Source organism: Salvia miltiorrhiza, chromosome 8 (genome assembly GCF_028751815.1).
Source record: "Salvia miltiorrhiza cultivar Shanhuang (shh) chromosome 8, IMPLAD_Smil_shh, whole genome shotgun sequence".
In the NCBI taxonomy this organism is placed as follows: Eukaryota; Viridiplantae; Streptophyta; class Magnoliopsida; order Lamiales; family Lamiaceae; genus Salvia; species Salvia miltiorrhiza.
This window is the reverse complement of record NC_080394.1, coordinates 16,797,147-16,806,535: the sequence shown is the minus strand read 5'-3', so window position 1 is coordinate 16,806,535 and position 9,389 is coordinate 16,797,147.

Sequence of the window (9,389 nt, the reverse complement as noted above, 5' to 3'; positions counted from 1 at the left end):
GACAAAGTTGAGCCATGCAAAGACTCTCCTTTATGAGAGGTCTTAGGTTCAATCTCACATGCGTACAAGTAATTTTCTCACATTTGTGTGGATAGTGATTCCGCCTATGTTTATATAATAGATATCGTCTCTTATAATTCCGAGAAAAAAAAATTCTAAAAGTTGGCCCAAAGTAAAACCTAAACGTCAAAACATTATCGTTTGTGCATAGGATTAGGATCAGTTTGGCTGTATACATGAACGTGAACAATTCACGGAGTTTGTGTTGTCATCCGAAAGAGAAAATTCATATTTGTACCACACATATGTCCTAAAAGAGTAAAAAAATACTTAGCATCTTGCTCAAATAAAGGAAAAGAATAAAAAATAAAATAAAGCTCACAAATCAAAACAATTGCCAAAGTAGGGAATTTGAGACAGTAACAGTTTCAACTTTATTTCTTGATTAAGACACGCAGGCCCTAAGGACCAGACACATTTACATGTGTAGAGTTGATTACTCCCTCCCTCGGTCAGCCCCTCATTCTTAAAATTACTACCAAATTAAATCAATATCAACAAATTTGGACCACATTGATTCATGGAGGACCACTCCCCATTAATCGCAATTTATGCAGCTAAGTTGCATTAGATATGAAGTATCAGATGTAAATACGTAATTGTTATTTGAAGGTGTACTCCAAATAAATTCTGACTCATAATAAGTCATAATAAAGCTAACAACACATAACTATCTTGTACAAAATTCACATGTTAATTTTTGTTTGTGGATATGACTGTATAGATAATTTTTTTACAATCTTTCTTTCACACATTTTGGTACTGACATGTCAGTTGAAGCTGGAGTATAGCAATTTGGACTTTTGTCACTCTTTTTGTTCACATTTTTAATCGTATTATATGTCCACGAATATCTTTGTTATTTTTATTTTCATTCGTTCACAAAATATTTTATTATTCATCACTCTTAAAAATTCTCACATATTTATACATATTGCTATTAATTGACTTCACATAAATTCACTAACTATCATCATTTTTTCTAGAGAAAATTGCAACTAAATACACCAACTTTGTCGAAAATCCATATTTGACGCGAACTTCAGAATTTACATTTTAATACACCAATTTAACAAGTTGTTCAATTTTGACTTAATTTTCATTTCCGGCGACCGCATTTACAGACGTGGCACTTACGTGTCACTAACTTATCCAGCGTGCCTACATGACGATGTCGTTTTGCAAGGGCAGAGCTGAGTTCTAAAGGGCAGAGCTGAGTTCCAAGGGCATAGCTGAGTTCTAAAGGGCAGAGCTGAGTTCCAAGTGCAGAGCTGAACTCCAAGGGCAGAGCTGAGTTCTAAAGGGCAGAGCTGAGTTCCAAGAGTAGAGCTGAGTTCCAAATGCAGAGCTGAGTTCCAAAGGGCAGGGCAGAGTTCTAAAGGGCAGGGCTGAGTAAAAAACGACGTCATTTTTCGTTAGGAATACCGACGTCGTTTAGTGTTCACTCCGGTGAACGGAACAACGCGTGCCAGCGATCCACGTAGGCGCCACGTAAGATGTTAAATTGGGGGAGTTGAAAAATAAGTCAAAATTGAACAACTTATTAAATTGGTGTATTAAAATGTAAATTCCTAAGTTCGCGTCAAATATGGATTTTCGACAAAGTTGGTGTATTTAGGTGCAATTTTCCCTTTTTTTTAATATATAGACTTTTTCTCCACTCATCAAATACACAAGTAATTTTTTTAAAAATTTGTGTTCACCTTACCAACAAAAATGTTCCGTAGATAATTTTATAACAAATTTTGTATTGTATAATAATGAATTTGTCGATCACCAACATCCGCTAATTAATAAAAAAGCTTATACATGTCCATATAAACTTTAATTTGAGACAAAAACTTACACCACAAGAAAATATAACCTAAGCATACAGAACTACCAACGGCAACACGTTTGCCAATAATCACCGATGGAATGACGGCGAATCGCCGACAAGGTTTTTTCAAAACGAGAATTAATTACAAATAAGTCAATAAAATCTACGAATCAAATAATATAACGCACGAATAATTATTTTCACATGTGTCTAAATCCTGGAATGAGCGAGAATTCGACCACATTAACTCGATACTGTCATTCGCGCATAACACTAATTTATTTATTTATAAATTTTATTATTTTATTCGCTATTCTTTTTGTCATAAAAAGATATATAATTCTCACACCATCTCAACCTCATTTGCATATACATTTCATTCATTTTAATTAGAGTTAATCGATTTCAATTACTAGTATTTATTAATTCATAACTAGTGTTTATTAATATTTAATCATTATTAAAATTAGTAGTTTAAGCAGATCGTCATTTTACAATGACTAGTAGAAAAAACGTAATAATCTATTATTTTAGAAAATCTATTAATTAATACTTTTATTAGATAATTTATTGAATGTATATATTAATCTGTAAGCCTTATCAATAGCTATAGATATATATCACATAAATTAAGTGTAATATTAATGAATTAATATATTCTTATAAATATATAATAATGTAAAATAACCTTAAAATTAAATATGTAATAGGGGTAAAATAGGTAATCCACAAGTTCTGCCTTAGGATGCCTTAAGCTTTTTTCTATTAGTATAGATCATTACAATATATGATCATGGCATTATAATGAGGATATGAATAATTTAAAATAAGAGCTTTTGGCAAATAAAATTGCGAACTATTTCGAGTTTGCAATTTTAGCGTGACTTTTGAAGTGTGGCGAATTAAATCACCACCTTTTCAATTTTTGCAATCATGTCCCCCTCCCTCCCCCTAATTTTTTTTTCGGTCGCTAGAGTGTTGAATTGGAGCTTATGTGGATTAGTAAAGATTGCGTCGTTTTTGTGAGACTTAAACGATGTCGTTTCGCACAATTTCAATTAAAATTTTCTCCAAATTATAAAGAGATTTGATAAAAACCTATTTTCATCAACACCCGAATTGCAATCGTAACAAGTGGAAAGAGGACCCGATAGTGTAGATTCACAGAGACGAAAGAGTTTTCCAGAGTACAATCTTCACGAGCACACCAAGATGTTTCTTGTATTTCAGTCGAACGAGAGAATCAATTACAATGGCTAGCATGGTATTTATAGATATCACAATAGAAAGGGGTACAATGGACTTTTTCTCCTTCACACGCACTCCGCATGTACGAACATCCTCCGGTATCACTATCGTCTATTGAGTGTCCTTTCATAACGGTCTTGCAGCTTTTTCACCTTTATCAGAAGGTAGTTGGTGACCTGCGCAAGTATGCTTCCAAATGGCTGCGCAGGCCCTTCAAGGATCCGTGTGAGTTAACCTTCATAAGCCTGCACAGGTGGGGTTTCATGAGGCTGCGCAAGTGAAGCTTCGTGATGCTGCGCAGGTGGAGCTTCATAGTCCTGCGCCGTCCAGATGCGAGCTGGTAGTATTCTTAATTAGGCTCTTGTTCTACGCTATCTCAAGGCGAACTCTCCTTTACTCCTTTGATATTCATCATCTACATGCGGTGTTAGTTTTCCTCCACGTATATAACAATAAATATCATATAGAAATGATTGTTGAGTACAATATCTTGCGTTGATGAGGATCTTACCCCTCATCAAGATTGTATCATGTGTTTGCACCATAATTTTCAATATTCATCAATTTTATAGAAAATAACGTCGTAACATGATTATTATGTGGCGAACTAATCCACATAAATTCCAATTCAACAATCCGACGATCAAAAAAAATTGGGGGGACGAAATTGCAAAAATTGAAAATGTGGTAATTTAATTTGTCACGCTTCAAAAGTCACGTTAAATTTGCAAATTCGAAATAGTTCGTGACTTTATTTGCCAAAACCCCTTAAAATAAATACTAATATAGAATACTTCTTCCATCCCACTATAAGCGAGACCTTTGTTTTTTGCACAGAAATTAAGAAAAGTATATTTTATGTATAGGTGAAAAAGTGAAAATATGTTTAAGTAGTAAAATTTTTATCCAAAAATGAAAGAGTCTCATTTATAGTGGGACATTCAAAATAGAAAGAATCTTACATATAATAGGACGGAAGGAGTTGAAGACTTTGCATCATATCGCATTTTACAGTGTTGATATTTCGAATTAATTAAAAAAGGGAAAACAAGATAATGACTTTGTCAAAATCCGAAAGTTCTTCGTTCTTTCACGATAATGATTTCTTTTGCATCTTTGTTTGAATCCATTTGTATATTTCTCCCTCTTTTGACCCTTAAATAAATTAAGCAACTTTAGAAGATTCCCAAATAGGCTGCTAAAAGCCCTTCCACTTAATCCACTGACCCCGTTCACTTTTTTATTTTACTTTTCTAATTTTTCAATTTGCTTTTAAATGACAATAAATGAGCAGGCCACAGTTTTTCCCTAAACACCATTTTGCCTTCCAAAAATAAATAGTTTCTCGCGTATTTCTTATTTAGAAGTTGCTTGTTTTGTGTTGTCTTAATAAAGTGCTTTTCTAAAGTCATGAATGATCCCTTTGAGTTGGAAATGGAATCTCATCATTTTTTGGCTTTTGTAAAATATACTCCCTCCGTCCCTGAAATGGCTTCCTCTTTGGGGACGGCACGGGTTTTAATAAAAAGTTGTAAAGTGTATTGATAGTGGAGAAAAAGTGATATAATTATTATTGGAAGTTGTGAAAAGTGTTATAATTAGTATTGGGAGTGGTGAAAAGTGAAAAGTAAGAATAAATAAAGTATTATTAGTGGTGGGGTAGGTTTCCAAAAATGGAAAGAAAGAAAGAGGAAGTTATTTGGGGGACGTTCCAAAATGGAAAAAGAGGAAGTTATTTTAGGGACGGAGGGAGTATATATATATAGGGTGCGGTTATAGTGAGAACCACAATTATCGTGAGAACATAAGAACCAATAAAATTACTGCATCTGCTATACAAATTAATGCATCCGCTATTAAATTTAATGCATCCAAAAATAATAATTTTTTTGCTCCCTTCAGGATTCGAACCCAGCATCTGCATCCATCCACCAAGATGATGCATCCACCGTAGATCTTGATGATCGAATAGTTTAAAATGGTTCTCTGTTCTTATTTTATTAGTGGTTCTTATTTGAACCTCTCCCTATATATATATATATACACACTAAAATACTATTCACTTGGGACTTGGGAGAGATCTCTCATTCTCTTGTAGTAATTTTGTCTCATCATAATATTTCAAAAAGTTAAGTCAGCGAATTTTTAAATATTATTCTATACTCTTTTATTTTAAAATTAAACTCATTCAAAACATCAACTAATTACTTCACTTTATTTTCTGTACATATTATATGGATATTGTGTTTAAGAGCATCCGCATCGTCTACATGATAGCGGCCTACTCGTGTAAGACTCGCATCGTGTAAGGCGATGCAGCCCTCTCTTACACGAGAGGGCTGCATCGCCTTACACGATGCGGTTCAAAATAAGCGGTGTAGCCCGATATGCGGTTCAAAATAAGCGCGTGTTTTACACGCGTCATTAAAAAAATAATATTAATAATAATAATTTAAAGGCATTATTAAAAAAAAGAATTAATAATTGTTACTATCTATGATTAATGTGTACTTGATTTTAATTTATGTAATTTTAATTTTAATTTTTTTATCTAATTTTTAAGATTTTTATTTTAATGGAATTTTAATTATTAGTAAAATGTGTTATTTAAATTTGAGCAATTAAATTTAAGTTAAAACATAAAAACCAAAACTAAAAAAATCATGTAGGCTATCATGTAATCTCAATTCAGTCTCTTTACACAATGTGGTCCTCCCTCATCAAGTAAGCTATCATGTAACATCAATGTGGATGCTCTAATTGACACATACATATATATAAATTATCAAAAATTAGCACTTTTATAAACGCTCCAATCAATACAATGACTCGTATCAAATTCAGTAATTAACTACCTATGCAAATTATTAATGGTGTGTGATGGCACATATAACCCTACCATTATAATTTATACCTATCCTTAGTCATTGACTTGATTATTATCACAATTAACTATATTCCGTATATAAGTACATAACTATAATTAGACTTAATCGAGCGATATTTATTTTAAAATGACGCATTTTATCTTATTTTGATCAATGGTTTCGAACCGAAATGATAAGCGCCACTGTTCAAGTCAATTATGGTTCGTACTTTTTAAATCGTCCAATCAGTGATTCCGAATGGTAGAACCGTGTATTTTATTTTTAATGAATATGTTGATTAAAATATTTGATGGCGAAGTATTGTTAGCAAGGGTCTAGGGGATCTTTCTCACTAAGTCAAATCTGCTGAAATCTCGAAATCCTATGAAGAACCTGTCAAGGACATTAACATTTCCCACACGATCATGATGAATGATAAAATCAGTGAAGTTGAAGCCACTACAATGATTCAAGTGGAAAGATCATCATCTTCCACTTCAACATCTAGATAGGATCATGAGGGAGCTATCTGCAGAACTTCAGGCTTAGCAAATTTTAGATTACTAGTATACAAGTCTAAAACGCCAATCAACATGCCATGACACTCTGCAAGGCCAACTATTTAATCACTTGAAGCATCACAATGAAGGAATTAAATCAAAACAATGACTGAATCCCAGTGCAGCTGACCACAAAATGGAAGAGCCTCAAGAACGAGTCTATGTCTGGTATTTCTATTAGCAGGACTTGCTGAGCAGTGGCGGTTTTGAGGGTGTGCGGGGTGGGCGACCGCACAGGGCTCCGAAAAATTGAGGGCCCCCGATTATATATAGGTTTATATATTTATATATACTTAAATAATTGAAAATTAAATAACTTTATTAACTAGTTTAGTGGAAAGATGCTCTCTTCAAGTTGTGTGGAATCTTGTTGATGTAGGTTTGATTCTTGAGAGTTACAATTTTACATTTTTATTGTTTTGGGGCCCTTTTCCTTCATTAAGTGGTGTGTGAAATTGATGATGAAAGTGTTATTAGTGATTTTGTTTAGTTATAATTTTATATTTTTATTGCTTTGGGGCTCTTTTCCTTCATTAAGTGGCGTTTGAAACTGATGATCAAAGTGTTATTAGTGATTTTGTTTCAAAATTTACAAGGAGAGCAACACTTCTAAGTAAATGTTTTAGTTTTTACATGCTTATTGTGTAATAATAATAATAATAATAATAATAATAATAATAATAATAATAATAATAATAATAATAATAATAATAATAATAATAATAAAAACTATCGCTCGGTAATATATATTTTTTTGTTTTATATTTTTGATACATTTTTAGCTATAAAAAGGGCCCAATTTTAAATTTCGCACCGGGCCTTCCATTGGTTAGCCCCGCCCCTGTTGCTGAGAACCAAGTTGATCAAGGCTTTCGTCATTTCCTCGACAATGATCTAGTTGATACAGTTCTCCATTTCGCTGCAAGAAATCACAGGGAAATCCTATTGCATATACGATGCACTCAATCTTTGTTGTTAACTGGACATACATCCTATCAGATTTTATCACTCATTTTTATCCTAATTATTGGTCTCAAGGCGAGTATGTACTGGTGTATGAGGGTGTGTGAAATATACTAGTTAGCAATTTCACTCTTTTTCGACTTGAGTATTCAAAGGCAGGTAAGTTGATAATGAGTCAGCCTGATAGATACAGATCAGTGAACTGTGTTTGTTGACTGGTGTCCAAATAACTCATGCCTAACAGAATAATCAGTTAGTAACTTTACTGACAGCTCGTCAGCTAGACAATTGAACTAGAAACTGAAGCAGGTGTGGAATGTGGTTGAAGTTTTGACTCGTTCGGAAAATCTTTCAAGTTATCTTTTCTGTTTGAACAAGTGCATTTTAAAGGACCAAAGCCTTGAGTTTGCTTAATTTTATAGCTATGGATTCAACTCAAATAATTGACGTCTTTAAAGTTATAATTAAATTGAAATAATTGATATTGTAGTATTGTTTTATACTATTATTTTGATTATTATTATCGTTGTGAATTAATGTTACTCGATTTAATTTATTTTTCATCTTTTTGGAAAAAAAGATACTTGGACTTAAAAAGAAAATAGTATTGGACAGATTTGACCTAATCGCTAAATGACCCGAATAAGATTGACCTGGGCTTGAGAAATTACAGTTTTGGGCTGACACAACATTTGGCCACCTCTAACAATAATACATATAGAATATTTTCTTACCTAATTCGGAAAGAAGAAAAATTATAAAAATATTGTGATCAACCAACTAAATTACAACCACCTAATTTCGGGTCCGTATCTGAAAATTTTAGAAGAAAAATCGAAGTTCAAAGTTAAAGTATAGGAGGAGATAAACTAGTCGATAAAGATTTCACCTAATAAAGCAAAAGAAAAGGACTTCCATTGAAATTTGGGAAAGCAGGTGAAAGATACAAAGCTCACGCTTAAGCCTCAAATTTTAATCTTTAACTATGTCACGTTATATGCCAAAATTTCATTTGAGTTTTCCGTAGAAACACGAGAACATTCGACTATTTGTGTCACAATAAAGTTGAAACTTAAATTTATTTTTCTACTTCCTAATTAAAGGAAAATGAAATACTGTTCTGGTACGGAAATCTGAAATTTCGAATACTCCTTGAATTTTTATATGTTTATTTTTTTAATTATCTAAGCATATATACCTGCAATTATTACATGTGAATATATATGGTTGAGTTATAGTAAAAATAACGAATAAATAAATAAAAATCAACGAATAAGTTGATTGTAATGTACGAATAGCCTGTTCAATTAACATGGTGAAATTTTCGACCCTTCAAAATTCAAGCCAAGATTTGAACGACTATTCATACATTACAAGTGACTTGTTCATATAGGCATAATAGATTATTTGTAAATGTATATTGATTTATTCGTTACACAATAAATTTGAATAAATACCAGTCACAAGATTTGAATATCTGAAAATTTGAGAATGTTTCTCGATTCTCATTTTAAATAAAAAAATCACATTTGAACATCTCTCCTATATATATTTAGTACTTCCGGCCCCAATTATAATTGAGATTAAATTATTTGAGAAACATGACGAATTGATTGAGCAAAGTGACATGTAAAAATTTTATAAATAAATCGAGCGTGATAATCGCCAGTAGTCCTGAAATATGAAACTCCAGTCGTATTCGTTGATTATTAGACATATGCTTTTGTCTAAAACCGGTGTTGCGCGTGTTTCATTTGAAAGCTATTTAGAAATAATTAATGGTAGTATTTATTTGATATAGTGTGAAATATGTTGGACGGGATACTGGGCTAGTCATATATATTAAGTTTATACATGCATTATAATTTATCA